At 39.4% G+C, this 12,696-nt stretch overlaps 1 protein-coding gene across 2 annotated transcripts in view; it reads left to right on the top strand.

The window, feature by feature from the left end:
• Positions 1-7,809: 7,809 nt before the first annotated feature.
• The window catches only part of ngef (neuronal guanine nucleotide exchange factor), a 62,087-nt gene continuing 57,200 nt past the window's right edge, over positions 7,810-12,696 (top strand). Inside the window, exon 1 of one of the 2 annotated variants that reach the window (XM_002933353.3) lies at positions 7,810-7,940. The gene's annotated coding sequence lies outside the window, so the exon portion shown is untranslated. Of the gene's footprint in view, positions 7,941-8,632; positions 8,771-12,696 lie in introns of those variants that run through there. The other variant, XM_031902564.1, reaches the window with a different exon arrangement.

The following is a 12,696-nucleotide window of genomic DNA, read 5'->3' as shown; positions in this document are numbered from 1 at the left end:
TGGGGAGAAGATACAAACTCATTACTTGGAATGCCCAGGCCAGAATGGCAGAGTGGAAAGGCTAGCCGCTGCACCACCATGATGCCCATGATGTTCAGCCTTATTAAGGTTTTGTCTTGCTCTTTCTGTTTTCCTTCTGAGTAAATATGACTCAATGATCTGCTGAGCAATTACATCTTCTTCTAGACCTACTTACTTATTTATTTTATATTGAATTAAATGTTTTCTGTGCTGCATTTAGAAGTGTAAACACTTTATCCAGATCATCGCCTGACTGCCTTTGCTGTCCAAAACACAAAACTCTGGGGCTTGTATTCTGAAACTAGTGCAGAAACAGTATTTATCCAACACTTTACTCTGTTTAGTATCTATTCTGCATTAAGCACATGCAGTGCCACCTGTACCCATCTTGCTGCTAAAATGCAAGCTGTGCACCCACACTTTATCCAGATCATCTGTTTCAGGAAGGTGCAACACATCCTTTCTTCAACCAAAACCATTTCACCTATTAGGCATTTTGAGTGTGTACTTAAAATGCCTAATAGGTGAAATGGTTTTGGTTGAAGAAAGGATGTTTAATTGCACCTTCCTGGAACAGACTGTAGTCTATAGCCTGCACCCCTTTCATTAGTACATACAGGTTGGGTTAAAGTTAAGAAAACTAGCCACACATTGTGGGTTGGTCTAGGTGCAGGTTACAAATGGCAGATTAGGGTAATGTTCATTTCAAAAACAATAGTAAGGGGATGATCACACAAAATTAGATGTACAGATAACTCTTACCCACAGTTATGGTGGGTCCGGGTGCTCATGCCCCAGACCTTTCAGCATAGGGAGCCATCATGGGAAAATCAAGATTTGAAACGGGCAGGCACTCCGGTTTATTTTCTTCAAAAAGTGGAAGAAGGCAGCCAAAAAAGTTTTACATTAAAAAAGTATAAATTTTATTTTATCCATATGTAAAAACAAGAAGCCTTACGCGTTTCGTACCATGGGGTACTTAATCATAGACATGATTAAGTGCCTGCCCGTTTCAAATCTTGATTTTCCCATAATGTTCATTTCAACCTGTTAGTACCAACTTCTGACAGTTTTTAGACAATTCCTATAGTTACCACCAGGTGGAGCAATTCACCTATTAATTATGTCATCTGTCCCTCTTTGGTATTGCTACTACATCACAATGCAGTTAATCACATATAATACATACCACCAGATGAGCGCAACACGGAAAAAACAGTAAGAGAGGGGATACCCTGGATAAAATGAGAATGCCCCAATGTTTCGGCAAAAAGCCTTTATCAAGGGGAATTCCACCTATAGACTTCCCCTTGAGTAAGGCTTTTTGCCGAAAAGTTGGGTTATTCTCATTTTGGTCAGGGTATCTGCTCTCTTAATGTTTTTTTGTGTTGACCCTTTTTTAAAAAATATGCTTTATAAATACATCTTTATTTTAATAATAACACCTATGTGAATTGCTTTTAAAAATAACCTTCTTTTTTATTTAATTGTAGATTTATTTACCTGTATGGGGGTATATTTGGGCTTTTTTGCACCTTACTTTATTTTTTATTGCCCATTTTTTTACCTATTATTGTGCCCTCCATTGATCTTTATTGTTATCTGCCCCCATTTTGCACATACATAATAATGACGTACCAAGGCTATCCGTTATTTAACATTTATATCAATGATATCTATGAAAAGGTATTCTATATGAAATACTCATAACTCTTAATTTATTGTATAAGCTTTTGCAGCTTTGTGGAGAATTGCCTCTTTGGCATATTTATACAGTGGATATAAAAAGTCTACACACCCCTGATAAAATGTCAGGTTCCTGTGCTGTACAAAAATGAGACATAAATCATTTCAGAACTTTTCCCACCTTTAATGTGACCTATAAACTGTACCACTCAATTGAAAAACAAACCGAAATCTTTTAGGTGGAGGGAAGAAAACCAAAAAAACTATAATAATAATAATGTGGTTGAATAAGTGTGCACGCCCTAAAACTAATACTTTGTTGAAGCACCTTTTGATTTTATTACAGCACTTAGTCTTTTTGGGTATGAGTCTATTAGCATGGCACATTTTGACTTTGCAAGATTTGCCCACTCTTCTTTGCAGAAACACTCTGTCTTCACTGTGTTCCATGGTATATATAATTCCTTGGAAATTCTTTTGTACCCTTCTCCTGTCTGATATCTTTTAACAATGAGATCCCTCTGATGCTTTGGAAGCTCTCTGGGGACCATGGCTTTTGCTGTGGGATGCGACAAAAAAAAATGTCAGGAAAGACCAACTAGAGCAGCTGAACTTTATTTGGGGTTAATCAGAGGCACTTTAAATGATGGCAGGTGTATGCTGGCTCCTATTTAACATGATTTTGAATGTGATTGCTTAAACAGCTACATCCCCAGTTAGAAGAGGGTGTGCACACTTATGCAACCATATTATTTTAGTTTTTTTGGTTTTCTACCCTCCACCTAAAAGATTTCAGTTTGTTTTTCAATTGAGTGGTACAGTTTATAGGTCACATTAAAGGTGGAAAAAGTTCTGAAATGATTTATCTTTGTCTTTGTCTCATTTCTGTACAGCACAGGAACCTGACATTTTACCTTAGACTTTTTACACTGTATGTGTAACATTAAAAAAGGGTTCAACCCCAACAAATTGCCTTTCTTAGATTTGATTAGGCTCAGCATTGATGTTCATTGCAGCACATACCCATTGGGACCCATCACATGTGCATTTGGTGTGGACTGTGACAACTGTGTGTGTAGCCTTAGTTTCCTTACATATGGGCCTTTGTAGCTGTGTCTGCAGTTTGTTGAATTCCCCACACCCTAAAAGAACCACAAACATTTTTTTTCCAAAATTATTTTCTATTTGTAGCACTTTCTGAGACTTACTAAGTGTGCTTCTCTGAGTGTTTTTGCCATTTACATTCATTTTCTATTTTAGTGGTTTTAGACAGTTATAATACCAGGCTTTTGACTCAAGGGCTCTCCCTGAAAGAGAAGCAGAGTCAGCAACCCTATGGTTAACTGACTATACAAGAAGTGCATAGACTGTCAGGGTTGCTGATACTTTGACATTCAAGAAAAGCCGCACGCATAGTATTAGCAGTCTAAAATTGCTATTATCTCAGAAACCACTACAAATTTCAACTTGTGAAAATTACAGAAGTGCTTAGAAATCCCCTCTGAGTAAGATTCAATCAGTTTATTTTGAGATTGCCTGCAAGACAAAACAGTGGCAATATTAATTTCTAATGGAACTATAGCGTTTTGTCTACATTTTGATGACGGCTGCTATGGATGTTGGGGGATGTAGTTCATAATTCAGCAGCTGGAAACTTGATAAATAATGAGTACAGAGACATTTATCTCCTAGGATATAATTCTTAGTGATTTTTGGCCATGCCCCATAATGCCCAGACCGTGCCTTGTTATGCCCAGATCACTCCCTCCCCAGCTGGGGTTGTATATACAGTTGACTCCTAAAAATACAGGAGTATCAACAGGTCTCCACCCATCACTAAGGACAGATGTTGTGGCAGTTTACTAGCAGAGAGTGAAGTGATTGGTGGTGCCACCTTATGACAAGAGAACAACTATATTTTGTGAAATCAGTCTCTGCTGGGAATAACTAATATTACACAAGCTATATAGCTGTTCCTTGTACAGGACTCTGAAAATACCTGTCTCCTGTGTGGACCTGGAGAACTGTAGATTCATTGAAGAGTGCAGACCTGCAGTTTCTTGGCATTTATTTTACGCTGTAATTTTATCTATTAATAACCATAATGCTGGTTTGGGGTGGAAAGGGGCATAACAAACAATATTACCTTCAAAGATACTTTTCTGGCTGAACATTGAGCCCAGCCCAGGAATTCTAATTGAACAGAACTGATTAATATGGGATTACCTCAGGCCTTACATATGAATCACAGTATTGGTAGCATGGGGCCCTCTCATAGATGCTGAAGCACAGCCTCAGGCACATATGGCAATGCATGGAGGCTGGCATCTATAGTGAGGGCTGCACTTAGCTCAGGTCAGTGCTGCATCTTGTGCCCGCTGGCACTCCCTAAATAAAACAACATATAAATAGTGCTCAGGGTAAAGGGTGGAAAAAGAGCTGGCAAACCCAGGCAGTGTTCTATAAAGCCTTGTGCCTAGAGTGCTATGTGCAGGGCAGGGTGCAATAAAGCAATAAGTTTGGTTGTTTGTGCCCATTTTATTGCACTTTGCATCATGTCCTGCACTTGGTAAATAATCAGTAATGATTCAGTTATGTTGATTGGGAGCTGGACATATACCATATACCATCCTAGTATTGCTCATGAGCACTTCCACACTATCTTTTGCCCTTTAGGTGAATTGCTTGCACAGTGTCCTAAAGACACTGTAGATCATGCCCAACCAGGTACAATGTGGCCTATTCTTTTCCCTGTGGTTGCAAAGCCTTGCTCCACTGTCAAGTAGGGAGGATCTGGAGGGTTTTGGTGAGAGAGAGACCTTCTCACTACAGAAGTAGTTCCGCTTTTATGTGGGGGTATTTAACTCCCATTGCAGGCAGCTTCAGGTATTGCTACCCCTGCATAAGTACCACCTGAGGCAATGTCATTACCTGGGTGTAGTTTCTCTGTACCCATTCAGGCATTCACATAATGTCACAAGGCAGGGTACAAAGCTGGCCAAAGCCTATGTTTTGGAGGTAAACTGGATACAAGAGAGCTCATTTACTGCCTTTGGTGGGCAAGGTGCAGAAATAGGAGCAAATGGCATGTTTTTGCACTTTGCATATTGTTCCCTCTCTAGTTTCCAAAGGCACCCCAAATGGATACATCGCACTTTTCGTTTGGTAGTGATGTTTTCATTAATGGCAGGCATTTAGGCACTCTTCTTTCCACCCTTTTAACTTGCATATCATTCAGATACAATATTAAAGAGCCTTGGCACGAGATGTGAAGTTCAGCAATGCCCTAAACATTAATGTTTAATGAATAAGCTCTAAGCAAAATCATTCTGCTCCTCTTGGTGCTCTAACTTTGACAGTCCCAGTATACCAGCCAAATAAGCCATCCCAAGCACACTAGCACAGCATAGAGAATAACCTGGGTCTATTTTCTGCCCCCCCCCATCATTAGTGCATCCCACCACAAGTATGGGATAAACAAAATTTCCCTCTGCTTATGCTGTGTATCCATCAAAGCCACAGGCCCCAGGGTTTTTTGGTGGTTTTTGAATTACAGGCTGTGGCTATGTGCAACTGAAATCTGCCTGCGGCAGTCCAATATGTACATGTTTGCACTGAATGCTCCCACTCATCATTAATATTATGGCTTATTTCCTCAGCATAAATAATTGCATAAAAGCCTCCCAGCAGCACCAACCATCTTCTGTACCTGAGATAAAATTACAAATGTTTTTCTCAGTAATTACTATGTGAGGGAGCATTTTATTCTAAATAAGAGAGAGGTATTTTTGCATCATCTGGACTAACCCCCTCCCTATCCACCATCAGTTATTTTCAGTATGTGTCATAATTACACAGTAAGCGTGTGGATGCAGGGGGGAAGCCGGGCTTTGAACAAAGTCTCCAGGCCCATTGCTTGTGTGCTTTTCAGTCCCATATATATATATATATATATATATATATATATATATATATATATATATATGCTACATACTGTTATATTTGTTAACGTGTTTTAGAGTAATAATATAATAATAGGAGTCAATAATGACACTGGACAAGTTTTGGCTTTAGGGCACTGCAGGGAGTTTGGCTATTGCAATTGTAGATGCAGTCTCTTCGGAACTCAGTTCTGTCTACCTTCCTGCCCTGGAACTTTTATACTCCCTATATGAGAAAAGGGAGCTTAGACAGGCGGTGGGGTGTGTACATATTGGACTGCTCAGCCTTAGGGGGCAGAAAGGCTTAGATTGCCAGTGTATGGGTGCACTGGTGGCATAGTGCCAGGAAATAAGGGCACAATGCAGCCACTTTACCACAGATGCAAAGAAGGACCAGATGCCCATGAGCTATACCTGAGATTTATTGAAGGAGAAACAGTGGGTTTTTTACTTAGGGATCAGTACAGCAGCCATGTGCCATGGCCAGAATAGAGAGGAAGTGGCTTCTGCCAATTCATGAAGACCTGAGTCCCCATCTCAAGGGGATGGGTAACATAAATCAAAAATGTGCTGCCTGCAGGCCTCCAGCAATTGTTAGACTACAACCCCCAGCATCCCCCAATAGCTTTACTATAAAAATAATCCAGCATGAACCAGCAGTTCTGAATGGATGTAATAAGGGGCTGCTGATTCTGAAACTTGATGGTCTATTGATGCCTCTAATTTTCCCTATACTGTACCATATGTGCCCAGATTGTTATGTAAAGGTTTAAATTGTTATGTTATAAATAAATAAATAACATAAATTGTTATGTTATGTAAAGATTGTTATGTAAATATAAAATGTATACATGTGCAGATGTGAGCTGCCAAATTGTGTCCTTTAAACCAATTCGCCAGTTTATCTGCTGATATATGGCCACCTTAAAGTCAATATTGGCAAGACTGCCTGACCAAATCTGATCATATATAGCTGCTTTATCAATAAATACAGTTCTGAAAATTGGTTAAAGGAGATGATGCCTAATATATATATATATATATATATATATATATATATATATATATATATATATTATATATGTATATATAATATATATATATATTAGACATTTTATAGGATTCAGTTAACCATTTGTTACACTGAGGCAGGCTTGCCCCCAACTGTCAGTATAGCTGTGACACGTTAGTTTAACATTCTGCCCTAATGGCATGGAAAGGGTGAAGGATGATTTATAGTATTTGGACTAAGTTCAAGCAAAGTCTTTGGGTGGAGCTTTCAAGTTAAACAGTGCAGAGATTTTTTGATTACAAGTGCCCATTGTCTGTGGAAAAAGTTATAAAGCTGTTGAAATAGTTACTCATTAAATGCTCACTAGATACCTATAACTAGTAGTTAGGCAGGTTATATATAGGCATTACGGTTGAACTTGATGGACGTATGTCTTTTTTCAACCCAACTTACTATGTTACTATGTTACTATGTATAAACAAAAAAATATGTGAAATGGAAATCTCCCACCGATCCCAAGGATATCACCTGTGCATCCCAGGGGAATTCCCAGAGCCAAAGAATGTATGGGGCTTGGAATACTGGCAAGGCAACTGGGATAAAAGTTATGTTCAGTACAGGTGGCTGACTCATATTTGCCTTATTTCTGGCTCACAATAGCCTGTCACACAGAAATCTGCCTGATAACACGCAGAAACTCATTAACGTCACATATGCTGCAATGGGAAGGCAGAGCAAGGCACAGAAGAGTGAGCGACAGGAGCTCTTGTAGGTATAGCTCCTCCCATTTAACCTTTTAGTGCCCAACCAGGACTTTAGATGCTAAGGTTTGCCCCCAGCACAATAGCATCATTTTTTAATTCCGAGAAATTGCTACAGTTACTTGGCTTTGTCATATAAAGGGGAATGAGAAAGTGAGATTCTGCTCCAGCATGCTTCACTAGATATGGCAGTGTTATTGTTTATATATGTATTTGAGTTTTATTTCTTTTGCGCTTTCATTCCTCAGTACGTGTGCAGGGAGTGGTTGTGCAAATAGACCATAGGAATGTGGCATCACTTTTGTAATATTTATAAGGAGTGGCAGAGTGTTCTAAACAGTCACCTGTTAGCAGGTACTGTCACTTTAATTGGCATTCCCAAGTTCACAGAAACGCAACACAAACAGCAAGAGACCTTTGCTACCTCAGGACTGACTATTCTGAATGAAGGTCGCAAAGAACCAAACTAGACAAACGTTGTAGTATATGGAAGCAAGGAAAGGACAGCGTAACTAACAGGTACCTACCTACACTGTGTCAGGGCACTGCTGCGGGAGTGCTAATGGTGACAAGGTACTGCTGTGGGGACCACATTGTCAGGGCATTGGTGTGGGGAATTCGATTTTGACGGGGCATTTCCATGTAAATGGGACTTTTCTAGGAGCCTTAAGGAATTTCTTCACAGAATCCTGTTATGACTTATGGAAAATCACACAATCACAGGGCACTGCAGTGGAGATCACACTGTGGCAGGGCTCTGGGGCCACATAGTTAGGGCAGTGCTGTGGGGAATTAGACTCTGGCACAGCATTTCTTTGGGAAATCACACTATGATGGGGCACTGCTATGTGGGGATCACACTATGATGGGGCACTGCTATGTGGGGATCACACTGTGACAGGGCACTGCTATGTGGGGATCACACTGTGACAGGGCACTTCTGTGGGAGATCACACTGTGTGTGCACTGCTAAGGGGCCACACAGTTAGGGCAGCACTGTGGGGAATTAGACTCTGACACAGCATTTCTGTGGGAGATCACACTGTGACGGGGCACTGATTCAGGAATCACACTGTGACATAGCACTGCTGTAGAGATCACACTGTCAAGTGACTGCTGTGGGGACGCACTCTGTGACAGGGCACTGCTGCTGGGATTTAGACTGTGACAGGGCACTGCTGTGGGGAATCACACTGTGACTGGGCGCTACTATGGCAATCATGCTTGGTCAGGCACTGCTATGAAATAACCCTGAGAGGGCACTGCTGTGGCATTGTACAGTGACAGAGCAATGCTAGTGGACAGGGCAATGCTGACATCCACACTGGCTGGGAATCACAATGTAAAAGGTAACAGCAAAAAGGTAACAGTGTTACAGTGACAAAGTTGTGATTACTGGTAAGAAAGGGCCTTCGCTGCTTTATATTCCTTAACATATTAAGCCTCAGTTTAGCACTTGGCATGTGTATGGAGCACAATGGCTTCACTTTGCTGCAGTAACTAAAAATCAATGAGCACATCTATTTGGTTTTATTTGAGTACTGTCTGTTAATACATGTGGTGGGAAAACCTTAACTTTAGTAAGCAACTAGCATTTTTACTCTTTTTGACTTGAAAAACTATTCAACTATTTATCATATTTTTTTGCTTATTTAAATCATCTTCCTTTCAGTACATTATCTACCTTACACTTAAATTGTTGTTTTATTGTCCTGATTAATAAGTTGGTTAGATTAGTTACTATTCATTTATTTGTGGGTATAACAGCCATTGATATTCTGAGACAATTTACAGTGGGCAACTTGTTTCTGTTTGTTGGATGCTGCTTTTTGTGAAGAATCTACTATGCAATGTAGCAGTGGGAGCAGCCGAGTAGTTGATACAAGCATGCTTTGTGCCTGATATTCCTAAATCCTTACTGCAGCCTGTGTTTACAACTATACCTTTATTTACTGTTGTTTGCCTACTTAATTGTCTGAACATATTTCTGTACTGTGTAACAATGCAGATTTGATTTGGTAACTTTGCATAATTTTGTGTGATTTTTCTAAAGTTACTTTTATGTTCACCGTGGGCTCATAATATGGCCCTGATACGGATCCCTCTGGTAATATACACCTTTGGCACCTTTTGGAATAGGCATTTATGCCTTTTGAAAACACTTCCCTACTCTGTATCTGTAGGCTTTCTCTTATAGTCCCAGTGCCCTAATTACATACAATAATCTGCTACGTAAAAGCTTTCACAATATCTAAATATATCACCTGAACTGCATAGCTTTGATCCAGTTTGCTGCTCATCGGACGAGTTTGGCACTCCCACTCCTTTATAAAGCCGTGCTGGCTTTCTGTAAGCATCTGTACACTCCTTTATGCTGCACAGGAAGAATCTGTAATAGTGTACCTGGGTGAGAGATGCACAAACAGGTGCTGCTTCTTTGTATACACTGTAGAAAGGTTTATTTTCTTATGTTGCTGAAAGATTTTGAGGATCTGCATTTTTTCGTAACAAATACCAATCACATAGACCGTCATTGACTAATAGAAAGTAAGGATGCACTGAATCCTGGATTCGGTTCATGTTTTAGCCAAACCAGAGTGTTTTTCAAGCAGGATTTGGATTTGGCCAAACTAAATCCGAACCCTTAAAATCAAGACATTAGGTCACACGATTAAGGAAATTGCAACTTTTTTCTAAGTGCAAATTACTACCCTCCTTACACAAATTTGCCCCAAACAATGCCACCAGGATCAGGGCAACATTCATAAAGGGGGTTTTGTCAGTTAGTCCTTCTGTGCAACCATGGAACAGTAAAATTAGCTTTTCCATTGAACTTGTTTAGATTTACCAAATATAATATTTTTCTTGTCTCAGTAAAGGCATTATGTTACATTTTACAATGTTACAATGTTTTATTTGTATATGATCAACATCAAATATAGACATAGATAATGTTGGTGCATTACCCAGTGTATGAAGAGATAAAGTATGCCAGTCTCCCAGCTACTGACTAGCCAGTAGCTGCCAAATAAAGAAGATGTGCCTGTAACCGGTCAAAAGATGAGCCCTTGGGGTGCGCTATAGGTGTACCCAGAAATGCACAGGCTATATTTTTCTGCACATACTCAAAGTGATCCAACGGATTGACCTACCATAGGAAAACCAGTTGGATATTTATCCCCTTGGCCTATGTGTGGCATGCTTTAGTGCCGTTTTCTTTACTGATGTTTATTCATAGGTGGAATAGTTTGACCTTTTTTTTTTTTTTTGCAACATGCCCAACCCTTGTGTTAAAGTGTTAAATACCATTTTGGCTTTGAAGCGTAAAGGAATGTTTGATTGTGACGTTGTATTGTGAAAAAGGACATGCTTACTGGAGCATTGTTCATGTCTGCATTGCAAGTGTGTAGAATAATGATTATGGTAGATTACTGGCAACAGCTCTCTTAGGATGAATGAAACCTAAAAGCAAATCAGTGCTACCTGACTGACAAAACACATACACTGCACGGATCTCAGAAACTGGTTAATGGAGTCAGGAATATCTTGAAGCCCACATGCCAGGCGCCACCATTATTGAGATTCTCAATGGTCCTATAGTTTGCCCTTAGGGCTTTAAATACTTATTTTGGAAAACATCATTGTTATGCAAAAATTATTTTATATTTAGCACATGATAATCATCCTGTTATATAGAAAAAGTAGTTATTGTATGGGCTTAAACCCCACAAATCATTACTCTAGATGTGATATATTAAATAACATAGATGCAAGTTATAGACTATATGGTAGTGTGTTCGGGCATCCTTAAATTAGATTGGGGATTTTTGTGGATAAGAAGCTGTGTAATTGTAGGCATTGTCCTTCAATGTCTATTAAAGCATATAACGTGCTATCTTGCATAAAAAAGGGCATTAACTCAAGGGATGAAATCATTTTACCTCTTTTCAGATCCCTGGTAAGGCCTCACCTTGAATATGCAGTGCAGTTTTGGGCCACGGTTGTTAAGAAGGTTTTTAATAAACTGGAGAGAGTGCAGACACATGCAACTAAACTGGTAAAAGGAATTAAACAATGGGAAAAGATTGTTACGGTTGGGGTTGTTTTCTCTGAATAAAAGGTGCTTGGGAGGTGACATGATTACATTATAGACAGATCGGGGGGATCTTTTTTTCCGTAGAAAAGATCAAGAACCAAAGGTGACCCCTTTACTGTACTTTCATTTGAAGCGGCATGGGTGACTCTTCACAGTAAGGGCAGCGAGGTTGTGGAATGTCCCGCAGGGTGATGTTGTAATGACAGATTCTATTAATGCCTTTAAGAGTGGCTTGGATTACTTTTTGAAAAGCATAGTATCCAGGATTCCTGCGATGATAAGATCTACAGTTAGTTTAGTACTAGTATGTTTATATATAGTTTATATAAGTTGGTGTATAGATTCAACTGTGTTTGTATATATTTACTGGGGTTCATTTGAAAGAGTTTGTAAGAGTTGATTGATCCATAAAGTTGTCTCACAAAGCTCCAAATCTTAGGAGTCAGTGGATTGCTAAATGTCAAATCCACAATGCACCAAGCCTGGACTGGGGTTGAAAATATGCCCTGGTATTTCAAGCACACAGAGGCCCGAACATTCCCCAGCAGCTCAATAATTAGTGAGTTTATGGCATCTTACACCAGCTCCTCTGGCATTTGGAAGAATCTACAAATTGCCAGTCTAGTGAATTGCACAGTCCAGCAGAACCTGGCCAGTGTGCAGGACCCCGACTAGCACACTATTCCTGATCTCTCTTAGACACAAAAAGAGACCAATAAAATGCACACATCATTGTAAGTAAAGATACAGGTCCCATGCCATAGGGTAGGGCAGCAAAGATTGCTTTACAATGGCACTGTCCTGTGAAAAAATATAGAGCTTTTAATGCTCAAAAGAATGCTTTGTCAGTAGACCGTTCTGAATGTTTGTGCTGATTTCTTAAAAATAATCAATCACAGTTTCTAACACTGTTGGAAAATAGGAAAAGAGGGTTAAAGAGGGAATTGGCAGAACATAGTAAAGAAGCTATTTTACTGATCATAAGGCATGAGAAATAATAAATATATATATATATATACTTACAGGAACAAACATGGATTTCTTTTCTTAAATAAATTTATTATTTTTTCAGCAAAGTCCCTGTGTGTGCTGCCCATTGTCTTTCTATATATATACTTATATATAAAATAAATATTATTGGAATTCTTATAATTGTACTGGATCTATTTTAATGCTAAA

The sequence above is a fragment of the Xenopus tropicalis genome, chromosome 5 (assembly GCF_000004195.4).
Source record: "Xenopus tropicalis strain Nigerian chromosome 5, UCB_Xtro_10.0, whole genome shotgun sequence".
Lineage (NCBI taxonomy): Eukaryota > Metazoa > Chordata > Amphibia > Anura > Pipidae > Xenopus > Xenopus tropicalis.
This window is presented reverse-complemented; position numbering and strand designations above follow the sequence as displayed.